Below are 19558 nucleotides of genomic sequence, written 5' to 3'. Positions count from 1 at the left end.
ACATGCCAAGTCACTCATTGTAACCAACTTTAAATGGGGCATGGCCTCTTTTCCCTTAGTGATTGCAAAGGCTTTCCACTGCTGCTTTGCACACAGCAACAATGGGATAGCAGCACTGGTGACAGCAGTAGTATAAATGCAGGGGGAAAGGAAAACTTGTATAAAGGGTTGTTAAAGATTGTGCTCTTAGAATTTGTTGTACTGTTAGATGAGTAAAAGGTAAAGGTACCCCTGCCCGTCAGGGCCAGTCGTGTCTGACTCTGGGGTTGCGTGCTCATCTCGCTCAAGAGGCCGGGAGCCGGCACTGTACGAAGACATTTCCGGGTCACGTGGCCAGCGTGACGAAGCTGCATCCGGTGAGCCAGCACCAGCGCCGCACACGGAAACGCCGTTTACCTTCCCACTAGAAAGTGGTCCCTATTTATCTACTTGCACTTAGGGGTGCTTTTGAACTGCTAGGTGGGCAGGAGCTGGGACCGAACGACGGGAGCTCACCCCGCTGTGGGGATTTGAACCGCCGACCTTTCGATCAGCAAGTCCTAGGCTCTGTGGTTTAACCCACAGCGCCACCCACATCCCATAAGTTAGATGAGTACTAGAATGGAAATATTTCTACTGTGAATCGAAGTATTTTGAGCAAAAATAGATCTATAAACATTCCCTATTCCTCAAATTACATTTTTTAAAAATAAAACTTCTATAGATATTTTGCTGTATTGGGGCTTCTTGTCATTCAAGCATCACACTTCAGAAGTGAAGTGATACACTTATTTTAACATGAGGTTGCATTAAAAAGAGAGAGAACAATTTTAAAAGGCACTGGTTACTTTATGCCACACACAATATTGTTACATGGTACCACCAATCTCTGAGTGGTGCAAGATTCCAGGGAGTCCCAGGTGTGCTTTAGCCAGGGTCTGTGCTTCCTTTTGGAAAATGAGGTGCAGGGCAGACTTTGCTGACTTTGTGATATATGGTTTATTACGGATATATACAATCTCAGCCTATGATAGAGGTGTTCACAGCACTGACGCCCCATGAAGTTCTGGCTTCTCCCATAGCCACAGCAGCCTTGGACTTAAGCAGACTCCAACTATTGCTCTCAAAGGCTGCTCTCAGACTCTCCTGCCCACGGCTTAGTATCCCCATTGCATAACTCCTAAGTGCAATCTTAAACTCCCCCCACCAAACACTGGCATTGTCTTTTAAGCTAACTCTGATGGAAGGAGGTAGCTTATTTGCAAATGGGATTTGCCCTTGGTCCTTTGTGTTGTCTTAATTGCACACCCCCAGGCACTCAAATGGAAATTAGCTCTTAACACTTGTTGATTCCCTAGGATTAAAGAAGTTGGTGGATGCAAGACACAAGCTAGTGACCATCTTGATCCGGAATTTAGTGTGTTATGCACCCACTAACTCATAACTATATTTTCTGGTTACTTTTTTCAGCACACAATACTTACTTGCCTATAGCTGCTGAATAGCCATTATCTTAATGGAGAAAGAAATTATGTCTTTACTGACCTCATTTCATCTCAATTTTAAAATATTGAAGGACTCTTGTGTATCATAAATTCAAGTGAATTATTAATACTACATACCCTGTTTAGGACAAAACCAATGGTTGCTAGAAGCACCTAATTTTACTAGAAATACTGTATTTTAGATACCCCTTAACCTACCTCTTGTGACATTACGATTTAATGAACTGCTTTGCAGAAGAACTATAATCTTTCATGAAAGTAATACCATCTATTACTAGGATCAAGTTGGCATTTCCCTTATTTCTGCTATGACATGAAAATTGCATATGGTAGTTTCACATGCAGTTAGTGCTGACCTCAACATTTGAAGTGTTGTAAGCAGTGTAAAAAATATGTGCTTTACTCAACATCATCCAGAAAGCCAATTAATATCTGTTGGGGGAAACGAAAATGTTAAATTTTACAGAGTTTACAGCCCAAATGGGAGACTGTTACTAGAGTAAATAACTTTAATTAGCTGTTACAAAATTACCTCACATAGGCAATTTTAACATGCAAAATGTATAAGCACTATTCCTACTAGGAAAGTGGCTGTTTAGCCAGTGAGTGCAGTGGAAAGAGAAATGGTGGAAAGGACATGTCAGGAATGGATATAATTCCTACATACAGGATAGACAGCAAAGGTATGCAGGAAAACCACATTGTTACTTTTAATTGGCTCCTTTTAAATGGATAACAATTCATTTATGTTCTGAATTCAAGGTTCTGCAAATGATTTAGAAAACCTTAAATGGCTTAGGATCTAAATGCTTGTTGGAGCACCTTTCTTCTCTATGTCCCTGCCTGTGAGGCCCTTCCTTGGAGGCTCTCCTTAATTTCCTGTCACTGGAAACTGTATGTTTGGTGGAAACACACGGTTGGGCCATTTTCATGGTCTCACTGTTCCCCCTGGAAATTCAGTTGGCACTCACACAACTGGTATTCAGCCACCATGTGGAAATCTAGCTGTTCTGTCCTTTGGGTGATAATACTGGTGTTATTTGATATACAGTGGTACCTTGGGTTACATACGCTTCAGGTTACAGACTCCGCTAACCCAGAAATAGTACCTCAGGTTAAGAACTTTGCTTCAGGATGAGAACAGAAATTGTGCTCTGGCGGCGCGACAGCAGCAGGAGGCCCCATTAGCTAAAATGGTACCTCAGGTTAAGAACGGACCTCTGGGACGAATTAAGTACTTAACCCGCGGTACTACTGTATTGTTTTTAGGGCAGTGGTGGAATATCTGGTTGTATCTTGGGCAAGATAAACGACTAATAAATTTAATAAAACAAATAAACTTGTTTTACTGCTTTTTATTCTGTACAAGCCAAAGATCATAGGATGGAGGGTGGGATATAAATAGACTTAATAAATAAATATTCTGCATCAAGTAAACCAAGTATTCTGTTTACATTTTCTAAAGAGGCCAAGCCCTTTCAAGAAGCACAAGAGCACCCAGTGGTGTAGCATGGGATGACAGTGCCCAAGGCAAGGCAAATATAATTGCCACTGCCTGCCAATAGGCTGGAACGAAGGGGCAATAGCTCGGTGACCTATCTGAATGGTAGCCGCGGCACCTCATGAGCACTGAGCATGGGAGAAAAGGGGATGTGGGATTGGTCGGGAGCAGGTATCTTTCTAAAGCACATGCAGATTGTGCCTTAGCAACTGGCTGTCACCCAAATCTGCTCCTCAGTCTGCCTACACAAACATTGGGAGATTTTCTGTGTGAGGAGGAGGCTGCACTATTTTTTTATTTATTCTTACTGCTTTCTCTGTTTTTCTTTTGAAATTCTGTGCTTCTAAGAATTTTGTGCTCGGGGCCCTGCCCACGCTTACACTACTGAGAGCATAGATTTGTTGAGCAGGGACACCCTTTTGACTTTGTTCTAAGTTTTTTGACAGGGGACTTAATATATCTGACGGACCCAGGAAAATTCCTTAGTGTATGTTTTGTTATGTAATGACACTTGTGTTAAGCCCAGACCTTTGCTAAGACCCAGGTTGAGGTTCACTGATAAGTTTGTTTGTGTAACTGGGTATACATTTCTTGGTTTGAACCAGGATAAGAAAATTCAATGGAACCCCAATTAAAATGTATAAAGGAGAACCTTAAGAAAGGGAGTACAGCACTGTAAGTTTGGGAAAATGTTGGATGACTGTCTTTCCCCCTTCCTGCTATTCTTAGCTAAGCTGGATCCTTGTATCTCCCTACATGGTGATTATCTTCCTTAAGGTAAAGGTAAAGGTACCCCTGCCCGTAAGGGCCAGTCGTGTCCGACTCTAGGGTTGTGTGCCCATCTCACTTAAGAGGCCGGGGGCCAGCGCTGTCCGAAGACACTTCCGGGTCACATGGCCAGCGTGACGAAGCTGCTCTGGCGAGCCAGCACCAGTGCAGCACACGGAAACGCCGTTTACCTTCCCGCTATAAAGCGGTACCTATTTATCTACTTGCACTTAGGGGTGCTTTCGAACTGCTAGGTGGGCAGGAGCTGGGACCGAAAGACGGGAGCTCACCCCGCCGCGGGGATTCGAACCGCCGACCATGCAATCGGCAAGCCCTAGGCGCTGAGGTTTTACCCACAGCGCCACCCACGTCCTTCTTCTAATATCAGCTAATTATGTGGTCTAGGCAGTGTGTGTGACCTGTCTGTCTGTCTCTCTGTTTCTGCCATGGCACATAAAATTATGAACATTTTTTCTTTAACTCTTAAACAGTCTGCTTATTGATAGTTTTCTGTAGCTAGCACACTAATATTAGTTATCATTGGCTATGGCTGAAATTCTCCAAAATAAGCAAGGTATTTGTAGCCACTTCTTTCTCTGATGCACAGACTTACCCAGTAAATGTTCCCAAAATTAGTATTACTAATTCTCCCAAAATAGCTTTTCCATAAATATATGTGTTCACTGGCCCAGTAGAGATCTTTCACTCCTACCTGATCTTTTTCATTTGTTGCTTTGGATACTTGATTCTTTTAACTGAATATAATTGGGATTGACCTTGCATGTGAAATTTCTGTCCTACCCTGAACCATTTTTGGACTGCCCCTTTTCCACCCCCCTCAGCCAAAAGTTGATGATATATAGGGCCCAGTCCAATGTAATAAAAAGTTAAATGTAATAAAAGAAAATACATAAACCAGGAAATGTTTTAGAGGGTCTATACTTGTATTATACCATGCTCGGTTCTGAAAAGTGATCCTGCACATTGTGACTACTGAAGTATGGAGGTAATCCAGACTTTAAATAATTAGATTTTTGTCTAATGTGGTATTAATTGTATTAAAGAAATCTTTCCTCTGTTCTGCGGAACTCTTTGATGATATGCTACTTCAAATTTCTCTACTGATTTTCATGAAATTGCTTTTGTGTATACTTGCCATATTTAAAAAAGTAAAATAGACTTGCCTAAGATCCAGGACAAAGCACCAGATGTATAAAATGCTCTTATCCACTGCAGCAAGCTACTTCTTTAGCACAAGAATGCCTGTTGAAAAACTACCAAAAGCAAGCAAAATACTACATAAATTTAAGTGACAGAGCTAGAAATATTCAGAAATATTCCAGAACTATAACTCAGGAGAAGGCACCTAGGTAGTGTCCTCACACCAAGTTACAGTGGTACCTCGGGTTACAAACACTTCGGGTTACAGACTGCTAACCTGGAAGTAGTACCTCGGGTTAAGAACTTTACCTTAGGATGGGAACAGAAATTGTGTGGCGGCGGCGCAGTGGGGGCGGGGGTGGCAGGAGGCCCCATTAGCTAAAGTGGTACCTCAGGTTAAGAACGGTTTTAGGTTACCATCCACTACCATCCACTTTTATCAAGAAATGAGTACTGGAACCTCATTTTTAACCCCCTCCAACTTCACTGGTAACATATAATGTACAACATTGAAGGGCTGGCAGACAACTTGGAGAAACACAAAAACATTTTACATCACATCAGGGGACTTATGGAAGCAGTCAGTCATATATATATAAAGTTGGACAGATTGGAAGGCATCATTATAGGGAACCTGTAGGCGTGATGAATAATTAAATACCATAACAAATTGGAGGATTCCTTGGTAAACTCTAGAGGATTTTACACCTGACTTAGGTAGTGCTCTCAAAGCATAATGCTCAGTCTGCCAGGTTGGCAATGGAATCAGGGTGCTGGTCCGCAGGAGAAATTGTGTGGCGCTGACTACAGGGAGTCCTTGAGTCTTACAGTGCAATCTGTTGTTGATAGTCTCGAATGTATACTTTGAGAGAGAATTTGCAATTGCATTCACAGTTTTATCTATCTGAAGATGAATGATAGGAAATGTGTTTGGCCAGAAATATGTGGTTGTTTCTCAGGCTGGAGTGAGAAAACATTCAGTGTTGGACACAGCAACAGTGGGTAGCAGGTTAATTAATGATTGGCAACAAGCTGTTGTGGTTATTGATGTTGCTGAAGTTCAAAAAACAACAAGAACAGAATACAAATTTAAACAGGTCTCAATGAACTAATTGTATTGAAGCAAGCTCCATAGTCCCTGATATATTCCTCCCTAGTCTACTGTGAGCTCATATCCTAGTTTTGACACCTCTGTAGTCTGCATTTCTCAGACTTAGCATTCAGCTGATGTTCTGGTACATGTTCAATGAACGTACAAATTGTCTTTTGGAGGACAGTGGCTGCTATTATTTCAGGGGACAGTAGCTGGCTGCAAGATAGTGACTAGCCACAGCTCTACAATATAGTCCATATTGTACATATTGCTTCACCGGCAGTAATCATTTAGTCAACTGTGGCCAACTCCCAAGAGACTGTGATCTACTCACAGAGTTAAAAACTGGCAGTGATCTACTCCCTTTTTGGGGGTTCAGGTCAAAGTTGTTGAGCTTTTTGCTTTTTTTTAGGAAGGAAAGCCCTGTTTCTGTGAGCTGCAGGGCCAAAATGTTGAGCTTTTTTTAGGGGAGCCAAAGTTGTTGGGCTTCTTTGGGGGGAGCCAGTGATCTACCAGTGATCTACCACAGGTGTTCAGTGATCTGCCGGTAGATCGTGATGGACGTGTTGGACATGCCTGAACCCCCATCTGCAAGCCTTTCCCATTCTAAACAAGCAGCCCTACCCCTATTGGAAACTCATACTGTCACTTTCACTTACCTGAATATTCCTTCACTTGCACCTGAGGCAGACTGAGTAGGTGCTGGAAAATACAAGTGCTGGAAAAGGTGCCTCTTCTCTGTTGTCAGACAAAACTGCTGCTGTCCCTGTTGGTGTTCCAGCTGCTACTGTACCCTTTTGCACATGCTCCAGATTTGTAAATATGGGCCAGAAAACCAGTGGCAAGATGTCACCATGCATTATTATCAGTATCAGTATCCCCTGCCCTTCTCCCTAAAGTGCCAGGGTGGCACAATATTAAAACAATTTAAAACAACTCACAATCATGAAAAATATGCACCTCAAGCATCAAAAGCCGGGATATGGAAGTCTGACTTTAGTATTCACCAAAGCTGTAGAATGAAAATGCCAGACACACCTCCCTGGGGAGGGGATTTCACAACTTAGGACCCCAGAGCTTTTGAGGACAGTGGAACCACCAAGAGGGTTCCCACTGACCATCTTAGCACCCAAAATGGTCTGTAGGGAAGGAGGTGGTCTTTTAGGTATTTAGGGGCTGAGTTGCTTTATGGCATTAAAAACTAACATAAGCACCTTGGATTGGACCCAGAAATGAACTGGTAACCAATCCACCTATTTTAAAACAGGGGTTATATGATCTCTAAATGGAACCGCAGCCAGTAATCTTGTTGCTGCATTTTTGACCAATTGAAATTTCCAAGTCGTCCATGCCTATGGAAGCATCAGAGAGTTGCTTAGGCAATTTCTTCCAAATCCAGCCCCTAAATTCTCTCTTTCTTTTTTAAAAAATAATTTTTATTAACTGGCCAATCAAATCAAATTAAATCACATCACATAAATTCCGAATTACAAAGCTGAATTTTAAATTTTGTTGGGGGGACCCGTATTTCAAGATCCGAAGGGGGATTCTGATCATCTTCTTGCTACTGCATTAATGTCCAAATCAGTCCAAACAGAGTTCATAATTCTATCCAGTCTTATCTTGCTGTTTCCACATCACATCTTGTTCATATATTTTCTCTTTTTTCTTTATGATCTCTTCTGATAGTCTCCTTAAGCCGATAAACACCAATATTAATCCTGTGTGAATTTTTCCGTTCTTCCAATCCTCAAATCGAGATGGTTTCCATATATCATTGCCTTCATAGATAACATCGCTCTTTCCATCATTTATCTCGCAAAACTGTCGCTCTTAAGTCCCTCTGAGGAGTTTCACCCACCTTATAAAAGCAGCTCTATTTCTCTCTTTCTCCTCCCAGACTCAAAACCTCCGACAGAACTTCCCAAAATGGCGACGGCATTTTAAACTGCATCATTCCAAAGCTCTTATACATTCCACGCTCTTCTTAAAACATGCTTTGGTTCGAAAGTTTATTTCCACACAGCCTTAAATCCACAGCTTAAGTCCTTAAAACGACATTTCTGACTCGTGAGGGGAGGGGATTCTTGTTTAATCACATAAGAAAAGAAAGGAAAGTTTTACCCCCTCCCCCATCAGTCATTTGCCATACCGTATCTTGGCATATCTTCTCATGATTTATTCTTGTCTTGTTTTATCAGAGATCTCTTCTGTTAGCAGTCTTTACTCCCCCTCCTTCCTTGAAATATGTGCATTCCTTCATCTAAATTGTTTCTTTTGAAGCTCTTGCAGCTAGTGGCGTGGATCAGGGACGGCGTCCAGGAATGCCGAAATCCCACAGGAGGGCTTTGTGCCTAGTGCCCCCATCCCCACAAATTTGGGGGTGGTATAGGGCACAGCAGGCAAGGGCAGTCCTCCCCACCATCCTGGGGGGGGGTAAGGAGGCTAATTACCCCCATCATAGCCTCCAAATTACCTCGTGTGGGTCGGAGAGATGTTATTGTCAGCCATCTTCCGATATGCCCCCTAGTGGCCCCCAGCCCCTAAATTCTCAAGTAGCAATACAAGAACACATCTGCACAGTAGAATAGTCAATTTAGAATGAATGTTTGTTTGTGTTCCATAATGCTTCTCATAACTGCCAGTCAATTTCAGATTTGAGCCAAGGAGAGCTTCCTCAACTCTTGTTGTGATGAAATATTTTCAGACTTGTCACTATTACTCATTCTAATAATTCAGCATTGTCTTCTAACCCTTGCGCTTTGGTGTCGCCTTTGCTTTGATTGAGTGAGGCAGTTTAGTAATAGGTCTCTAATAGTTTTTGTGGTCTATAATTATCTCTGATATTAAACTAATTTTTTAAACTAAATAAATCTTGTCATGCTGGTATATATAGCCAGATAAATACAAATGCTGTGTGTTTTCCGGCCCCTTAGTAGAAGATGTCATGAAAAGTGATGGAGGGGGGCAGGGGAAGTGTGTGAGATTAAAAAGAAAAGTACCACATACTGTTCTTGGGGAAAGATCCATTCCAAAAGAAGATTTTGCAGTGAAATTAATGACAGAACTTACCATTGTATACAAATCTTGTATTTTAGCTAGCTACCCGTCAGATAAATTCCTTCCATCTGATGCATTTTAATGTTGTTTAGTGCTGTTCTGTGCCAGTTTCCTCTACTCTTGTTGCATCCACAGCTTTGTAGTCACCAGGGAGTTCCCTGTACATAAGATTCCTCCACATCTTCTGAACTTATTACAGAATCCAAATGCAAAATCTAGTGCTCATAAACGTCATGTGAGTGACAATTCCTGGAGGGCTCCAGGTCCTTAAACTAATGAGACATCAATATAGTAGGGAAGAGGTGTTTCATATGTAACATGCAAACTTTTGCCAAACTTGTTTGTTATTAAAGGAGACTTGTGGATCTAATCTTATGAGAGACACTTTATATTTCTGGGTGTAATTATCATTCTTATGAAAAGAATTTCTGTAATCCCAGAGCCAGCCCTGCCATTAGGTAGCATGAGAAGGCTGCAAATGCAGCAAATTGTTATTTATTTATCTAGTTTGAATTTTCCCTGCTAGGGAAGGGGATAAGGGTTTTGTGGTTTTGTTTTGTTTTGCTTCAGGTGCCAGAATAGTTTGGCTGGCCCTGACTATTACACATCTTGACTTGGAGCAGGAAATGAGACATCATTTGCTTTTACATCTCAGACATCAAGATCTCTTGGGCTGGCCCTGCCTGTGGGCACATCTACATATTGATAATATGTAGCTATCCCCCTGATGTGGAACTCTGATCCTTCTTGTGTGTGACTGGTCTGTGTACATTCCTTTCTCTTGTTGAGTGAGGCTGTGGACCAGGAGAGGAGCATCTGCCCCAAGTTCAGCATCTCCAGGTAGGGCTCAGAATGAAACCCTGGAGAGCTACTGCTATTGAATTTAGGCAATATTGAGTTAGACCAGGGTTTCCCAAACTTGGGTCTCTAGCTGTTATTAGACTACAATTCCCATCATCCCTGACCACTGGTCCTGCTAGCTAGGGATGATGGGAGTTGTAGTCCAGCAACAGCTGGAGACCCAAGTTTAGGAAATTCTGAGTTAGATTAACTCATGGTCTGATGGTGTAAGCTAGCTTCCTATGTCCCCCTTAGCGTCTTTTTTCTTTTTAAATGCAACATTTCTCAAGTCAGAGGCATTTCAAATTCATACAGAGCATTTCTATTTAGTGGCATATGACAGACCAATGAACCGCATAAGAATTGTGTCCACAAAATATTAATGATAATAATTTATTACTTCCCCCCTGTTATAGTCCAGTCATGATTCACGGAACAAGGTAGCTAGAATGTTCTAATGCAGTAGTTAATTTGCCACACTTAACTTTAGGCAGTGGTTATCTCCATCACATAGCTGCTAGCAATACTGTGGATGATTCTGAAGATGTCACAGCTGAGGTCCAATTATTATGCTTAGCTTCTGTCCAGTCACATGCCCATAATAATGTGATGATCCTTGCTGCACATTTATCACTATGCATGCAGCAACCAGACATAATCCAGCATCATATTTGCCTGCTGAAGACAGTAAAGATACAGGGAAAATGCTGAATGACAAAAAAATTCTGAGTATTAGTCATTCGTATGCAAGCTGAGCCTTTTTATAATACCCCTTTCACCAGAAATGAACTACTTGCTGTGAACTGCGGTACTCTGCTTTATTGACTAGTCACATAAATAAATATTACTCATTGTAGCTCATTGAGTAGGATAATCATTGTTTGGTTTGTCTATTTATGATGTTCCTGTTGTAGATAGAATTGTAAACAGTTTAATAGTGTTCTGCTCTATTATAACTCAAATGTTTGGAACTCTTAGCTACCCACCTCAAATTTGTCATGTCTCCCTGAAAATGGTTTTTTTTTAAATAAATAAATACAGAATATATTTTATCCATTTGAACTTGGAAAATATCTATGGAGGATGTGGGTTGGCTTGATGTAGATTGGTAACACTGTCCACATCAAGCAAGAAATGTGCAATGTGTAACTTTTCTTATTAATGGCAAAACATTTTGTCATATTTTAAACACAAGTTTGCATTTTCTTTTGGTTTTTCTGCCATCCCATTTTACAAAGTGCAACCAAAAGGCTCCCCTTGCATCTTTTTTTTCATTCTTTATAATGAGATCCAGTGTGACATAATGGTTAGAATGTTGGACTACCATCTGACAGACCAAGGTTCAAATTCCTACTCAGCCATGAAGTTCAGTGGGTGACCTGGGCGAGTCACCCTAACCTACCTCACAGGGTTGTTGTGAGGTTTAATGGGGGAAGAGAAGAACCATGTAGGCCCCACTGAGTTTCTTGGAAGAAAAAGTGGTATATAAATGCAACAAATAAATAAAACACAGGGGAATAGCAAGATAACTGGAAAATATATGAAAGGGTAATAGCTCTTACAGAAACATCTTTGCATGCCTTTCAATTTAGAAAAAGTGTTAAGATGAAGAAGGGAATAGGTTAAGAAAGAAATGTAGCTTTGGGGCATAGGTCACAATGCCTTTGTTGTGACAACACAATGACTTCTCAAGTAAATCATTTTTAGAGGTTCTGTTTACAATCAAGCAGCATATAAATTCTGTCAAATTAACAAATAAATTATCTAAAATGGGCTATTTTCACTTGGAGGATGCACCTATGAAGAGAGGGAGGGAGGCAGGGAGGGAGAACATAAACAAACTCTGACATTTTTATTTCATGCAGCTTTTCAGGTGAAGCAGTCTAATGACAAGAACGTTTCATCTGTATCATGAACAAAGGTATTAAGAAGTCCTGACAAATCATACTTTGAAAAACAAATATTTATCCTCAGAACCACTTGTTAACCATAAATCCTGAGCATGCTCCTTAAAAGTAACCTATCTTGAAAGTACTAGTATACAATGTTAGCATACAAATGTATTCATTTTCTTTCAAAGTGTCGATGCAACACCAAAAATTATTCAAATATTGTGATCCTGTGCAGTCCTGAAAGACTGAAACATCAATATTATTAACTGGTTAACACAAAAGGTAGCTAAAATATAAGAAGGCTCTATCCTTTACTGCTGACAATTTAGCTTGAATTGAAGACATTCCTTAATGTCTTAAGAGATAATCTTAGCAAGGACCAATAGGAGGACAGGCTTGATATGAAAAAAATAAAAGAAACAGGATGGTGTATAAGAAGTTTGGAAAAGTGGAAGACAAATACATATGAAGAACAAAAGGAGACAAGGAGAACAAACCGGAGGACAAAGGACAAGTCAATTATCCGGTGTCTTGCACCACTTATGAAACTAGATGTTTGGTGATTTGTGTAGGGTTGGGGATTTGGCACTCAGTTGAACAGGGAGATTGTAAGTTCACCTGGGAGTAACATAATGTCTGAAGTGTTGGGGTCTGATTTCGCTAAGATTTCAACTTGGAATAAACTTGATTTTTGAGGAAGCTTAACTCAGTTTTCTAGCAGGGACAGTTGGTCTCATCACTAGTGGTGAGTTGGTGATGAGTGTCAGTAGCTCACAAGCAAAGGTTTCTGCTGAGTAGTTTTTCCACCTATAGAGGAATGTTTAGTTCTCCTTAACAAATACAGAAATGACTAGCTCAAGGCTTCTTAGATGATGACCAACAGCCTGGAAGGATTGCCATTGCCTGATGAAGAGCATCTCTGATCTAGCTGCTGCACATCATTAGCTCACTGCACTAGATTCATTTGTTAATCTATAATTAGCTTATCCTTTGCTCACATACTTGCTTAATTAAATCAGATTGGTTTCTTTTTTTCTTCATGTCTAGGCAAATGCTTAGTAATCTATTCTAATAGAGGTGTAAATTCTGTCTCGGTCCTCCCCACCATTAAAATGCTGGAGCCAATACCCTGTGAATATCAGATATGGAGTCTGCCTCTTTTTATTCAGAATTCAAGGAAATTTACTCCCAAGTAGTTGTGCCTAAGATTGCAGTATTCAGCTTACATTGAGTCTACACACTTTAATATGTGACAAAATTAGGACAGAGATTCAAATACATACAAACTCCATTTTTATTATGATTAGCTAGACCCCAATTTTTCAGAATTAATACATTCTAAGCTAACAATGAACCTGATTGGGTCTTATAACCCAATCCTATATAATCCAGTTTCCTTACTTCTGATTTTTTAAAAATTACAACTGCAGCCTCAAGATAATTGGAAACTGCTGACAATTTTTTCACACACATCTATTTTCCTGTCTCCCAAAACAGATCCAGTGAAGCAAAAATACTTTATGCCCTTGCATCAAAATCTGAACACATTTACAAAGGTACAGGGGTTTGCCACAAGTGTACCTACTGGATTTATAACGCTAAGCCCACAAACCGTAACCCTACTTTCTATCTACTTCTTTGTAGTTAAGGCTTGAGCACCACACTGCAGAGAAAACAAATCAAATTCTGTTTCTATGCAGTAGTTGAGACAGTGTAGTAAGAAACTTAGCTGGGAAGTTGGAGACTTCTTATATTCACTTTAATGTGCTTCTTGAGTGGGACAAAAGGAAGGAAACAAAGTTCCACAGTGGTTCATGAAGATTTTAGCTGTGCCATCAACTGCATAAGGGCCCATTTTCTTATGTCAATTGCTACCATAAATTCCTTAGCACATGCAGGCCCATTACAGCTGTAGTGGGGGGAGGGAATGAAAACCTGACTGAACACCACAGTGCCATGTTGAGATTATTGCTGCAATTAAGGAGGTGTCATTGCAGCATAGGAAATGCTGATTGATCTGCACTAGAGTGCTGTTCTCAGAAGCACCAATGAACTGGTTCAAAAGTAGGCTCACAAACCAGCAATTTGAGCTGCTTGTCGGTGTGGGGAGGTTTTTATGGTGCTCAGAATTGCAAGTGCACAACAAGCATTTCAAGGAAAGCCAGTTCAGGCATATTGCAAATGATACTTAGCCTTGCTCCATTCAGAGAGAGAGAGAGAGAGAGAGAGAGAGGGAGAGAGAGAGAGAGAGAATGTATGTATGTATGCTAGGATGAATGAGTTAATATTGCAAGTTTGTATTTGGCATGATGAGATAATTATTACCGTCGGCTATATACCAAGCTAGGACTCAGAGGCCTATAGCTATTAACACCACTGGTATCAGTCAGATCTACAAAGGTGTCATTATGTTTGCTAGATACACAGATGAACAAATAGGACTCTCTCTCTTCTTGGATGTATTTGCCTTACTGTGAGTTTTCTCACTTTGTTTTGTTTATTATTTATCAGCTTGCAGGTATGATGTGAAGACTTGCATCCATCTTTTGTAATCATGTACCTGGCCGTAAATAGGCTGGTGAGCCAGGGAAGAGGAGGGAAATGCGTGTCACTGATTTAGGTATTGGATGATCTTCTGTATGAATAAGTGTGAATCCTAAGAGCTGCAGGGTGGGGTGGAAGTTATCTCATGCAGGACCTCAATCCCTGGAGATATCTCTCCTCTCCACAGATGCTCCATTAACTGAACAGGGTTGGTTGGGGAGGTTTGACAGTAGACACTGCATTTCCGATAGGAAGTATCACTGCTGAAGAGTCACAAACTTTTTGGGGTGTACCAACATACCATCTATGGCAAGATGCCACCTTTCACTGCCCGCTCTGTAAGAGCTATTCTGTCCCATTGTGATTAATACACATAAAGGGATGATTCTTATGGAATGAATCCAGAGTGGCTGTTCAACAAATGAAAGGCACTGACATTTTATGGAAGCTTCCTGTTGGAGGAACAGGATGAGGAAACAATTTTGGACTACTGTATTTCCACTTCTTCCCACAGTCTTCAGGACTGCCTCCTATGCTGCTCTGGAAGGACTTTTATCTGAAAGGAGGGGACAGGAATCCGATATGGGAACAGGAAATAGGGGAAAAAAATTCCCACTTTCCCTAGCACCAGTAAGATTCCACTGAGTACAACTCTAGAAGTGATGTAGATGTATCTGCTTTTGCAGTAGTGTTGCAAGATAATATTCTATAGTACTATGGAAATGATAGAAGTGTACCTGTAAGTTGAAGTTGAAAGATTTTGAATTTCATAACATCAAGTACAGTAAATCCTGCAACTTTTCTCTAAAATCCTTCTGATCAAATGGTTCTGCACTGAATACATATTAATTCTTATTCTCAATCCATTGCTGATTGCTGAATGTTCTGTGCCAATCTGATGTCAAGGTGGCTATTTCCATATAAGCAAAACTCATTGTAACTAGCTAAGGGGGTGGGGGCAGTGAGAAATTATTCAAACTGTGGAGAGTATATTCAACCCACCAATACATGATGATAATACTTATATAACTAAAAGGTTTTTTGTACTAAATTCCCAAAGTGCTAGAATTCTAAGTGGACAAGGGAGTACCATGCAGCAGGGTAAAGAAGGGTGCTGATTTAACCTCCCTTGCTCCTCATGAAAGTGATGCCTGAAGCACATTAGAATCAGAGAATAATAGAACTGGAAACTTGGAAGTAATATGCAGGAATGTGCAGCTATCCCATATGGGGATCAAACTTGCAACCTTTGCATTATCAGCACCATGCTCTAACCAACTGAGCTATCCATAAAAGGACACACATTTCTTCACTCTCCTGCTTGGCAAAGGTAAAGGGACGCGGGTGGCACTGTGGTTTAAATCACTGAGCCTCTTGGACTTGCCAATCAGAAGGTCAGTGGTTCGAATCTCCCGTTGCTCTGTCCCAGATCCTGCCAACCTAGCAGTTAGAAGGCATGCCAGCGCAAGTAGATAAATAGGTACAGCTATGGCGGGAAGGTAAACGGTGTTTATTTGTGCTCTGGTTTCTGTCATGGTGTTCCATTGCGCCAGAAGCAGTTTAGTCATTGAAATATATTCAGAGTCGCAAAGTGATTTCATGCTCTTTATTCAGCTCATAGTGGTGAGGAGGAATGAATGAAAGTCCCCTCAAAGTATCTGCTTTATATACATTATTTACACAATGGGCTGCACATGATTGGCTAATTCTGGAATTCTACTGTAAGCCAATCAGGTTGTGGATTCACTTATATCTGGAGCATGATTGGGTGGTTCCTGCCAACCAATCATACTGCTGCATTGTTCTAGGACCAGACTGCTGCATTCTGAATCCTATTGTTCTAGGACCAATCAGACTGCTGCAATTTGGATCCTATTGTTCTAGGACCAATCAGACTGCTGCAGTTTGGATCCTATACAACTCAGTACATAACACCCCTCCCCTCTAAGTTCCAGTCCTGCCCGGGAGGTCGCATTCATAGTCCTCGAGGTACACCGGCGGCCTATGTGTGCGTTGCGGCCTGGGGTGTTCCCTGGTCCGGGGTTCAGGTTCTGGCTCGTGTTCCAAGGATGCTGGCTGTGATGGGGCTGTTTGGTCTGGCGCAACCGGCTCGCTCAGTCGTGGTTCTGGTTCCGGTGTCCTTTCGGCCTCGCGGGTCCTCTCTGTATTTACTGATTCTGCCTCTCCTGCTGGCCCTTCCTGCTCTATGGGCCTCACTGCCCCTCTGTTCCCTTGGGACTCCTCTGCCCTTTCCTCCTCCTGGTTTTTTCCCGGGAATCACCGCCGTATCTGGTCGCAGTGCCCCCCCATCCGTTAGCACCTCGTACGACACTGGGCCAGTGGTGGCGGGTACCCATGCTGGGCCTGCCCCAAAATTCTTTGCGTACACTGGGCCCTGGGCCTCGAAGGTCCGGGGGTTCCTGCCTCCCCCCCACTACCTCATCCTGAGCTCTATCGGGGTGAAGGCGGTCCAATCTGATTGCAAGGCGCCGACCCATTAGTAGTTCAGCGGGGCTCCAGCCAGTCGTTGAGCTGGGGGTGCTGTGCTGTGCTAGGAGGAATGACCAGTCAGACTGCTGCAGTTTGGATCCTATTCAACTCAGTACATAACAGTCATGCTGGCCACATGACCCAGAAAGCTCTCTGTGGACAAACGCCAGCTCCCTTAGCCTGAAGTGAGATAAATGCTGCAACCCCATAGTCGCCTTTGACTGGACTTGAGCTGGACCTTGACTGTCCAGGGGTCCTTTACCTTTTACCTGCATGGCAGGACTGGCCCTGTGTCAGGAGTTTTTTGAAGGACCTTAAGGCGCTCAACATGGGGAGGTGGTGTTAGGATGCAACCTAAATGTGGATATGATGTGTGGGAGAGAAGTGTTGGAAGGAAGTGAGTGGGTCAGAAGCCAAGTAACTTGGTTTAGTAGTTAATGGTGCCAATTTCACCCCATTGATTAAGACTTTACTTTCTTTTTCATTTGCTCCCACACACACTCATATAATAATTACATTTTGACAGCTCCATTGGCTACTTATTATTGTCATTCATTATTTAGAGCATTTGCACCCTGCACATCAGCCAAAAAGGCTCCCAGAGTGGCTTACGTACAATCAATTAAAACAAGATAGTCCCTGTCTGCAGGCTTGCAATCTATAAAGTATGACTGGCTCAGACCACACCTCAGTGTAGGCTGACTTGGACCTGTCTGAGACAAGATCACAATCTAAGTACTCAGATCTTGGCTGATCTGGAGGTAGTGAAGAGATTAACAACATGAGTTCAGGAATATTTCCAATTGAATGATTCCCCTGAGGTTTCCCAGGCCACACTCTGGGACCTTCATTATATAGCTTTTGTCATATGCTGAACACATAGCATCATCACTCAAAAATATATGATTGTATGATATAGCACAATTGCATAATCACAAATTAGATATTGCCCCTGGCAATGGGGAGGGGAAGGGACAGGAGGTTAAAAGTGGGGGTTTTAAGGCCATCTATTGAGTTCATGGCAGTGGCAATGTTTGGACCAGGGACTTCATCAGCTCTCCTGGGAAGCAACCCATTTTGTGATACATGTTTCATCTAGTCTGCTAAAAGGCTGACAAAAATGTGCATACAGGCACCGAAGTGAGACTTTGGGAATGAAAAAAGGAAATATTTACAGGAAGCTATGAGGCTAGTATAGGGAAGGGTATTTTACCCATGAAAATTGTATTTGCTGACTAGAGGGAAAAGTTTTTGTCGATGCCCTTTAAACTTTGTCAGCACATCACTGTCTGTGGCATAAAACAGAATGTTTCTCGTTTACACAATGCATGCTGTTTAAAATCCCTTCAAGAGGCTGATTACACTTGAAGAGGTCTGTAACCTCCAATGCTTTAATTGCTGAAAAAATAGCTTATGTAGTTAATTCTAAAAGGAGTGCAGATGTATGTGTAGTGATAGCTAAGAGAAGGCAGCTGATTTGGATGTAATGAGTGCTTTTTCATCAGTGCAAGGATGACATTTCTCATTTCCCTTCAAGTAAGCCACTTCATGCCTTTTTAATCTGGTGTTATACAAAGAGAACTGTTCCAAGCCCTATAGATACGTCATCCCTTATCCTATATATCTGTACCATCTTTCTTTTCTTTGCGTTCTTCCCTTTCTTCTATAGTCCTTCTTCAATTTTATCTGTTCATTGTTTGACCCGAGGGCCACATGTCAAGGTCTTTTTGGCGGCCCCTAGCCCTTGCACTGCCTTCCCAAAGCTGGGTAAGCGAAGTGCTTGTTTTTTGGCAGGGGCATGGCATAAGGCATGCCAGAGGGACCGTGGCTCCGGGCACAGATATTTGAGGGGGAGTGAAGCAGGTGGCCCCACATTGGTGCCCCAATCACAACTCGGCCCGGTGCTCCTCTCCCAACATCGGAGGAACCAACACACTGCTGTTCTGGTTTTGCGGTAAGCTCCTTGCACTGTGTCCCCCTTTCTCTTGGTATCTGGCAGTGACACTTGCCATTGAGAAGCCAGGTGATCAATGCTGCCCCTACATGCACCATCCTACTGGCTACTACTGCTTCACCCAATGGAAGGACTGCAGGGGACCCATGAGCGTGTGAGGCGAATGTATCTTGCCCTGCTACCCCTCACACCTAGTTATTTACATGAAGTCAAAAATACCTAAATAAAGCTATTATTGTCCTATAAACTGGAAATTCGAAACAAGAATTCTCTGCTTCAGAAAGCCGTCCTGGGTTGTCACTCTGTCAGAGATATTTCTGACACATTTTATTCATTAGACAGAGAGTACCGTATTCTGAATACAAAAACAGCAACAAAAACCATAAAGGGTACACACACACACACACACACACACACACACACACACCACTGTGTGATTTCCCACAAAAGCTGCTGAGGGATGGTGTCAGCTGCTGCCTATGAAGCAATGGAAGTGCCTTGGGTGTCTTTGTCAATCTTCAGCCTAAGGCCACTGTTGTTGGAGAAATAAGGAAGTGTTAAAAGCAGTGACAGGCAGTTTAGTCAAAATTGGTTTGGGAGTAGGAAAAAGGATCATTGAGGAATAATTTGTTAGGCTCACAGTACAAGACAACAAAGCAGAGAGAATGGAAACTTTTTTCTTCCAGCGACAGAAACATAAACAGGAGAATTATGTTCTATTTTAAAGAATTAAGGCAGCTTTGGTTTGTGGTGTATAATACAAAATCGCAG

Source organism: Podarcis vaucheri (assembly GCF_965113315.1).
Source record: "Podarcis vaucheri genome assembly, chromosome: 9".
In the NCBI taxonomy this organism is placed as follows: domain Eukaryota; kingdom Metazoa; phylum Chordata; class Lepidosauria; order Squamata; family Lacertidae; genus Podarcis; species Podarcis vaucheri.
This window is presented reverse-complemented; position numbering follows the sequence as displayed.